Source organism: Silene latifolia, chromosome 8, assembly GCF_048544455.1.
Source record: "Silene latifolia isolate original U9 population chromosome 8, ASM4854445v1, whole genome shotgun sequence".
NCBI lineage: Eukaryota > Viridiplantae > Streptophyta > Magnoliopsida > Caryophyllales > Caryophyllaceae > Silene > Silene latifolia.
In genome coordinates this window covers 22,426,930-22,437,028 of record NC_133533.1, presented here as the reverse complement: position 1 = coordinate 22,437,028, position 10,099 = coordinate 22,426,930, and positions in this window count along the sequence as shown.

The window sequence follows — 10,099 nt, the reverse complement described above, 5'->3', positions numbered from 1 at the left end:
TCTTTTATCTATTAAGGGGATCGTCACTCAAGTGTGACCTTTAGGGATCAACTGATCACCACCGTAAAAACGACAATAATGTCAAACTCTAGTCAGCCAATCATTACCAATTATTGTTGACCAGTTGAACTATAAAATGAATCATCCCTTTATGTATTCTTATTATGCATTTCAATAATGTGATCGCACTATTGTTGAGGACACATACTCCAACACCGGGGACTACTGATGGCGTTCCTTCAACATACCCTGCCGTGAGGGCTTGGATGGTGGCTCAGAAGTAGTCGACCAAGTCGACTTACGAGGACTGCAGGCGTCGGGTGAACGCCCGCCGAGTTGCTGACGTAAGTTGTTGTCTCTTACCCCTTTCGTGTTAAAGAAACGGATAGAGATAGGATGACTAGGTAACCTAAAAAGCCCTCAGTTAGTTAATTAGCCCTTTTTCAAGCGCAGTTTTTTGGGTGGCCTTGGGAGCACTACACAGACGTATCGGTCGCTGTCAGGGAGCGTTTGCAACCTAGAAGCTCCCAGTGTTGGTACCTCGAGACGGCAATCGAGCCGGTTTGATACCTGGGCGAATGTTTAGCTCGCCAGTGCTTTTCCGTGACCGTCGTGGTACCGGTCGATCCGCCTAGGGTGCTGTTCCAGGAGTCGACGCCCAACGACGTTGAGGAAAACCTTCACGGTAACATAGGTGAGGAGATGTTGTTGCACGAGGCCGACTACGACACCTGCCGGTTGTCGAGGCTTGCCTGGTACCCGATTGAGGTATGTTTTCCTCTGTTCTTTGTTTTCATTGCCTCTTTTGATATAAGGGTTTGTTACCTTCGATGCGGACCCAAATTGTAGGGGGTCGATGCGCCGATGAGGACCCGACCCCCAGTTTTCCCGAAAGAGACCACCTTTCAGGGGCCAGGGGCGAGGAGCTACAACTGCAGTTGCTAGAGCCTGCGGTCTCCGAGGTGACCGATGTTGGCATGGAGTGGAGGTTGACTGTTCTGAGGGCGAGTTTTTGATTTGAAAGCTCCTCCCCATTTATGTTTTTCCTTGCATTGTATTGAAGGATCTCTTGGTTGTAGGTGTCGACTGTTAGTCATCAGGCTTTATGGCGGATGGCTAACCGATGAAGGGCGCTTGCTGGTGACCTGGCTGCGAGGAAGTCTCCGCTCGCCCAGGTACTTTTTATAGGTTGTTTTGCGTATTTTTGTGTTGCATTTCACGTTTTTAGATCTCAATGATCTACATTGTGTTTTGCAGGGTGCTGCGGATCCTGTAGAGCTTGCTCGGGTCTGTGTTGAGTTGGACGCAGTGAGGTGGATGACCCAAGGGCAGGAGCTGGGGATCATTAGTAGGGACCAGGAGTTGAGGCGTAGCAAGGATGGGTTGCGGATCCGAGATGAGGAGATTACCTATCTCAGGACTCAAGTGGCTGGCGCGGAGGAGCTTCATCTCGTGATAGAGCTCGAGACGCTGGAGAGTTCTCCGGAGAGGGGGCCCAAGCAGGAGGTGGTTTCTGCCTTGGTTGTGGCTTCTCGTGAGACCGGGACTTGTCTGGCGGGAGGCTCTAAGTAGTTGTAGTTGTCTGTCTGTGTCTTGGACTCTTGCTTGTACATATTTAGATTTTGCGTGAGGCGGTTTGTGTATATGTGTTTTTGGATTGTGGTTTATTTGTGATTTTGGCTTTCTTGTGTTGTGTTTCGTAGGAGCGCTGTCGGCTGTTAGTTCCCCCTTTACTTCGCACTAGTTCCTGCATCGTTAGTGTAGAAAACAGGCAACATGTAGCACGTACATATAAATGTAAACACGTAAAAGCATTTAATGGAAACAAAATTAACCACGATAACTCGAAGTTAAAATTGAAGTTTGAAATGATATTTTGAAAATTCCGCGACAGGTCGTCACATTTGAATTTTTCAAAGAAATTGATTTGAGATTTTGCGCAATTAACTCGTGTCCGAATTAAATTGCATCGAAATTTGCTGAAATTGATTTGTAACTCGAAAAACTAAAACTCATGCCGTCACGGGTGAATTTTAGAGAAGATTATTGCGAGCGTATTTGATTTGATTTTTGTGCAATCAAGACTCGGATTTGCAAGAGTCTGAATTTTAGAAGAAAATGGACGTTGTGTTATCAATTTTCGATTTTTGGGGATAATGCGAAAAAGCTAAAATTTTTCAGAATTTCGACGGACATGGAAAAGATCCGTCGTGGATTGGGGCTACTAGCCCTTCCCCCTTAAAAAAGAAGAGAAAAACCTGTATGAGCTGCGCCATGGAAACCGTGTCGGATTTCATAAAATGCGAAAACAAGGAAATGTGAGTGTGAGAAAATACAAAACATCCTGAATAGGCTCGAAGAGGCGCGAGTCCTGTGGCGGGAGGTTTGAGGTGTCAGGAAGAGACACTACTTGAAAGGGACAATTCAAGGTGGGAATCCTAAGGAATAGCAAAAAGAGGCGCGAGGCCAACGACGATGCAAGTCAGTTTCCCCTTTTTTTCGGAAAAAAGGCGCTGATTGTTTTGTATAAATAGGGACGTTCGTGCTTCATTATTTCATCATCCGAAACACGGAAAACAACTCTACAAAAACCTTTCTTTTCTTCCACAAAATTATTCATGGATGCTTTCGAAAATATATTGCGACATTGGTGTCGAGATTTGTCACCCCCTGACAAGTATCAACTCGTTGTTATGGGAGTTGGTCAATTGTTGGTGCTTCGTCAAGTCAAGGTGCAATCCTCGTTTCTTGAAGCATGCACTCAGTTTTGGGATTCGAAACATCATGTTTTGGTTTTCCCGAAAGGTGAAATTTGTCCTCTTCCCGAACAAGTAGGTGCTATTGGTGGGTGGCCGGGATGTGTTCCGGTGCTTCCCCCGACTCGGTTGTGTTACAAGGAGAAGTTCCGTTCAATGTTCGGCTTGTCAGCAAGTCAGGTCAATTTTCTCCTTGCTCCTTATGGTGTGGATATGTTGGCTCTTTTAAACATTTTCTCCGACCGGTTGGTGATACCGTCGTTTAGTACCAAAAATAAATACCTAAAAAAACTAACAAAAGCTAACGGAAATATGGTCGATCTCCACAAGGAGATGGGAAAATGTCTGCTAAACTAAGTCCGTCTGAGTAACTTTTTCTTTGGGTTTCTGAATATTTGTTCTAAACTACGGAGATTAAGAGAGAAATAAAGTAAAGAGAAGTAGAGGAGAAGGTTGACAAATTTATCAAGCAAGGAGAAACAGCTAAGACAGTCGGTTCACCATGATTCTTTAGAAAGTTGATTCTGGGGTCTTAGGTCAATGCAAACTCGATCTACATGGTAGTGAAAAGGTCCTTCCGGTCCGCTATTCGCCCTAAAAGAATTATAACTTAGAATCTGCCCTAATTATAATGCTCTAATGTTTACTGTAGGTGTTACGTATTCCAGTCCTCCGATCCAGGTCAAGGTGTACCAAGGTTAATTATCTAATTGTGTTGACTCAAGTAGACAAGAACAATTATATGCAACGATTAACAACATAGATCTGATTCGCATTAAGTTCTAATCACCGATTTACAACTCCCTTAGAATCATGGCTCCATATGTCTTAGCAAAAGCATTTAGCTATGCATGATTATTGAATAAACAACAACACCACATAAACTATAAGAATTAAACATGATTAACAAACTAAGAAGAGAATAAAGAAAATGAAGATTAAAGGAATAAGGGTAACAGGGAAAGTGTAATTAATTAATTAAAAGTAAAGAATACCGATTACAAGGGAAGAGCAATCGAGAATTTGGTTTTCAAGTTCAAAGTCCTAAGAGAGAGGCAAAGAAGAGAAGTCGAAGAAGAGAGAAGAGATGCTTAATGACTGCCGTCATTCTCCTTTTATTCTTAATTACCAAAGGAAAATCTCGAAAATAACTAAAAATCTGCATACAAGATTAAAGCTCTCGATCGAGTGAAATGAGACCACTTGATCGAGGATAAAATTCAACAAATCGTTCGATCGAGGAGAAAGGGTACTCGATCGAAGGTTCCAGAAGACAGCCAACTCGATCGAAGATAAGCAGAGCTCGATAGAGGAATTCCAAGAGGGTAAAGCATTTGATTGACCATTTTAGGTAGCATAATGGGTCGATCGAGCTAAATCAGCATGGGTGGGCTTCTTGAACACCTTCCGAAGCCACTTCACGCATCTCTAACTGAAAAATCCTAAGCTCCGATTCCTCATTCTCCAAAATACATGAAATTGGGACAAACTTTGGCTGGATTTCACTCCTTTCCGGTTCATACCTACAATTAATACAAGACAAACCAAAGTAGACTATTCGGGGGGCATTTGTAGCTAGATGCCACGTAAATAACATAGAAATGCGTATAAATATGGGGTAAAAACCTTATATAAAATACACGCATCAAATTTCCCCAAACCAAGCCTTTGCTTGCCCCCAAGCAAACTATGAATTCAACTAAAGACAACTAACAGAATGGGACCAACTAATCAGCTACAAATTGTCCACCTAAGCCAATTTAATGCAACATCTAACAAAGCGGCGAAAAGTGAGCGCAAACGAGTTAAACCAATGTTTTAAACTACCGAACCGTCGACCTTGCAAGACTCATAAATATCGGGCTCTCACGGGTCGGTCGTCATACAAATTAAGCACATGTGGAATATATAAGCATGAGATAGAAAAAAGTAGAAACACTCACCAAACTTGACATATAAGAACATGCATGCAGTCTAACATGAATAAAGTCTCTACAATTTACATTGTTGGGAAATGTGTCTTCAACAATAGTGCGATCACATGATTTAAATATCATTATTTAAAATCTCATTACAATAATACGGAAGGGATGATACATTACATATATAGTCAACTGGTCCACACATATTGGTAATGATTGGCTGGCTAGAGTTTGACATTACTGTCGTGCGACGGCGGTGATCAGTTGATCCCTTGAGGTCACACCTAAAGGACGATTCCCTTAATTGAAAAGGTTAATTAGTTGTATACCGATAGAGATTAATTAATTCCTTAAAATTGAACAAATTATTATCATAAGAGAGAAAATGACATCTTATTATAATGTGATTAAATGAGATTTTATTTAGTAACTTAAGAAGTTATATTACTAAAATTAATCGGTGTTTGCGAAACACGCTAGATGAGAATGATAAGTCTGTTATAATTACAAGATGTTGTTAATTATACTAACTAGTAATCAAAGGACCATTTTATGAGAAAGTAACTTTATATTCCTAGTCAATTTGTTAAATATGATTTATTTAATTTGTAAATGATATTTAAATTGTTAAATATGCATTTTAAATTAAAACATGACATAAGACATGTCACATGTCACATGACATACAATTGTACAATTGACAAAAATAAAATGGACTCCATATTACTACATAGAAACCAAAATTGGGTGGGCATGCTTGGAAGTTTTGTCTTTTTCCATTTGTCTTATTCTTTTGTCCATGACATTTGATAGTGACATGACCATGAACAAAGCCTTATACATTTGTCTTGTGAAGACAAAAAGAAAAAGAAAAATGGTCATAAGACCATACATGGCCACCGGTTTTGGGGTGGGAATTAGAGAGGATTTTTCCTCATTTTTCATCATTCTCTCATGTTTTAGAAAAACATAAACTTCTCTCTCTTGTTCTTCATAAAATTCATTTTTGTGAATCAAATTTGTATAAATCAAACACTAATAATACTAGAAGTAGTATATGAGTATTAGTAATCGATTTTAAGGTAAACTACATTACAAACATCTAGTACACGTTAGTTTGTGGGATTAAGGGATAGTCTTGGGTGCTACTAATTGGAGGGCTTCTATTTTGAAGTCATGAATGTTCATCCAATATTGGAAAGCTCAAGAACTAACAAGAAGGAGATCTTGTTGGTGCCCATTTGACCGAAATTTTAATGGTGAGAAATTGATTTTCTTATCTCTTCTTATTTAGTTTGCATGCATAAGATCTAGAATTAATTTTATGACTAAATTAATAAAAACATATATGAATATGTTAAGTAATGAGATCTAGATTTCTAATATACATATGCATTCCAACCAACTAATGACCAAGACACATGCCGAGGACATACATTTGGGTAAGTGAGGTAATGGGTTAGAAGGGGCTAAAATGAATTTGGAAATGTTGAGTTTATAGCCAAGCTAGCAACAACGGATCCAAATTTAGAAACTTCCCAACTTCATAGTCAATATATATATCAATGCAAAACAGTGCCAACTTGCAGCACACAAACTCACTAATCACCATAATATCGTCAACTCCCCATAAAAAACAAATATAACATGGGAGCGACAATCACAACATGATATTTTTTTCTCATGATTTTTCATAGTCACAACATATATTTCTTTTTTTTCCCTAATTTTTTTCACAATTTTTCTAGCTCAGCTAGGGTAGGCAGAATTATATATTGTAGCTATACAGGACAAAACAGGCGATTTAGCTATGTGGAGCTCATGGGTAAAATTAAATAAAGGGAATTTCCTCTCCTAACATGTGTCACCAACCACATACCCGAATGCATACATGTATTAAGTAGACTAAATTCGTGTATATGAAATTTGATCTTACATGCCTTAGAGAGAGTACTACTCATATCCTACTGTAGATACCCAGTGTCTGCACCTTCCTAAAACCACCCGATGATAATCAGGCTATAACGTGTTTTTGATATGCGTGCATGGATTGGCTATACATGAGACGGTTTAATGCACTACTCGGATATGAAAAATGATTTCATAAATGGTTTTCTAACTTCATTTGCATTAAAATAACACTATTTAGAGTTAAAACCGTCTTCGGACCCAAAACCGACTCAGAAACCCGCAAATTAAGTCAACCTGAGTAAACCCGAGTCAACCCAAATCTCGAATGTCAAAAATAATGCCATGAATGTCTTCATCATGCCATTTTAATTAAAATGACTCTAATTAGAGTCAAAACCGACACCGAGCCAAACACCGACTTGAAATTAAAATCCCGACTCACACGGGTCAAACCCGAGTCAAAGACACAAAATACCTACCCCAAATATCACCCAAGAGGAAGCTTACACGGCTAAGCAACCATCAAAGACCACAAATCACAACCAACAAAACATTGGTTAGAACAAATGCAAAATCCAAATTTCTGAAAGGGACCGTACACCCCTTTCAGTCGCAAGGTAGCTCGCGCCAAAAGCAGGTGTCTGCTTAGCCTCCAAGAAAACTCAACCGACCTACCTCCCCACATTTCTCTATAAATACCACCCTTGACACAACACAATACTTACGCGAATTTACGCCCCATTCACTTCTCTCTGAAACTTCTAGACCCAACTTCCTAAGTCACAAAATCGACACGTGTTTACGACCTACCGATCATAAACACAAGCCTTACACATTTTTTTTGGTACCGTCGCCGTGCATTCGACCGACCCATTTGACCAACTCAATTCGTCAATCAACATGTTTTAATCAACATATTTTCAACATATTTTAAAACAAAATCCTTTTTAAAGGCACTCATTTAAACTTTTTTGGTCGTGAGTAGTCCCTACGAGAAAACCGTCTCTAAAGTCGTCTACGTTGCAAACATCAATACACATAAGTTTGAGGGTGTAAACAACTCACTCTATTTCATGTCCTTACTGTTTTCATACCTTTAGAAACATGAACAATGCATAACACGATTCAAATATAGGTTAGACGAGCCAAAACCGAGTTTTGGCCCTAGACAGAAGCGTTTTGGTATGCAAAGAGGCTCGCGCCTCTTGTGGGTTCTCGGGTCAGACTCAAACGTGTTTGTTCTCGTCTTTCCTCTTTATTTCATTTCTTATTTGCAATCAGTTTTTACCATCTCAAATGTTTCAAATCATTTTTATGACAAACTTTTTAGCCATAATCTATAATCACCCTTGGTTCCATATACCATGACGGTTTAATACGTGGCTCGGTGATATTAATTGGTTAATTACATTTTAAAGGAAATCCTTTTCTTTTATTTACCATTTTAATTCATTTTTATGATAAACATATTTTGACCATTACAAAAATCATCCATGGTTCTTTATACCATGACGGTTTATTCCGTGACTCAATGATATTATTGGTTAATTACAAATTAATGGGTATTTTAACACCCTTTTATTTTATTTACCATTTTTCTCATTTGTTTACATTTATATATATATATATATATATATATATATATATATATATATATATATATATATATATATATATATATATATATATATATATATTATTCATAATTGATAATCATCCTTAGTTCTTTATACCATGTCGGTTTAATCCGAGTACGATGACAAACTTGACTAATCACAAATAATTGAACTTAACATAATTAGTTCAAATCAAACATTTTCCTTTTACACATTTTACTACGCTTTTCAAACTTACAAATCCGACAACGAATATTACTAACATAATAGTAATTATTCCGAGTCATGCAAATCATACTTGCAAATCATTAATCACAAAAAACGGTTTTAAATAACCTTTTTAGCAACTAGGAGATGCCCCTTGGGTTGTCGTCTGACTCGCGTCCCAAGAGGCCGTCTGTTTTCATACTTTAAAACCAGGGCAGAGCCCCTTCCCTCGCCAATAGGCTCGCGCCCCAATGGGGCTGCCTGGCGCTGTTCTGCCTCGTTTTAGTACTTGTCTAGGATAATCTTGATTACGGTTAATCCGAATACATGACGGATCAGATTGACAAGCTTATGTTTCTACACTTAATCTTTTAAACACACTTTTTCAAATAAATGGATCGTGTTAAGCATCATAATTCGAATTTGGTAAATGGATGTTTAATTTCCATCTCCCTTGCAGGCCAAGAGTAAATCCAACTTTGACACCAATTTCTTGGTACATGCATAAATAACCGACTTAGGAAATATTCAGATGTTAGGTTAAGACTTTTGGATGTGCATTCATGCATTTAAACCATTTTATCAACTTTTGCACTTAAACAACCACGATCGATCAGTAGAGACCGCCAACGCGGGCGGGATTGAATGTCCAATTAAAGGGCTTCTCAGTACGTACCCTCACCCCTTATTCAGAACCTTTGGATAGTGGATGGCCTTATCCAGGGCATACGAGAGTCATTTTAGGCATAAAATGCTAAAAGGGGGACGAGTCCTTATCTTTAGTACCTATGTCAAGCACCACTTTTTGCCTTGATTGACCTAGGTATAAAGTGGATTCAAACGGGTTCCAAGCATCCCACAAATGCTTGGTGGTGACTCCGAACATCTCTAATCGTTTCGAGACCTTTGCCGAGACGAAACCGACCGATCTAAAGCGATCCGGTCGAAAGCATTTTTACGCCGCCGAGCGTGGCTTTTAAAAGACCGCTGCATGTCCACAGATTGGCTTGGCGTGAAGGTGGCCCTTTTCTACGGACCGGTAGGCGGCATCGGCCTCGCAGACCGGCCTGTGGCCCATGTCCACAGATTGGCGACTCCGCTGGGAGAAAACTAGGACACTTGTGTCTTTGTGATCCTTAGAGGTAAAAATCGAACGAGGTCGTGAATAAAGTGAATTAATTGATATTACGATCATAAGTCGGGTTCCTTGTCCGGGCCCATAACCTAACCCATTTCGACCAATTGGCTCGTCTCGTCGGCGTGAGTTTTCTCATCCCCGCATTTCGAATCTCGATTGAGTCAAGCATACCGTTGACGTTACACATTTCTGTTTCGTCAAAGAGCTTTCATCACCTTCGAGCATGACGCTAGGGCAACCTCCTTACACATTTTGTTTGGATTGGTATCCCTCTCGCAAATCGGGGTTTGATTGCTTGGTGTGTAACCCACCCTATTAAGCCAAAACCTGCGTCAGCTTAATGCATAATATAATGAAACTGTGAGTGCTTATGTGCTATATGATCATAAGTCCTTCCGTGTCATTTTCAAACTTTCAAAAACACCTTTTTGCACCGTTATAATGGCCATTTAAAAACTTGGTCTTTCGCCGACCGTTTCTTTTTAACACCCCTTTTTATGACGTCGTAATGACGATTTCAAAGCCCGGTTTTTCATAACCGTTTCAAAG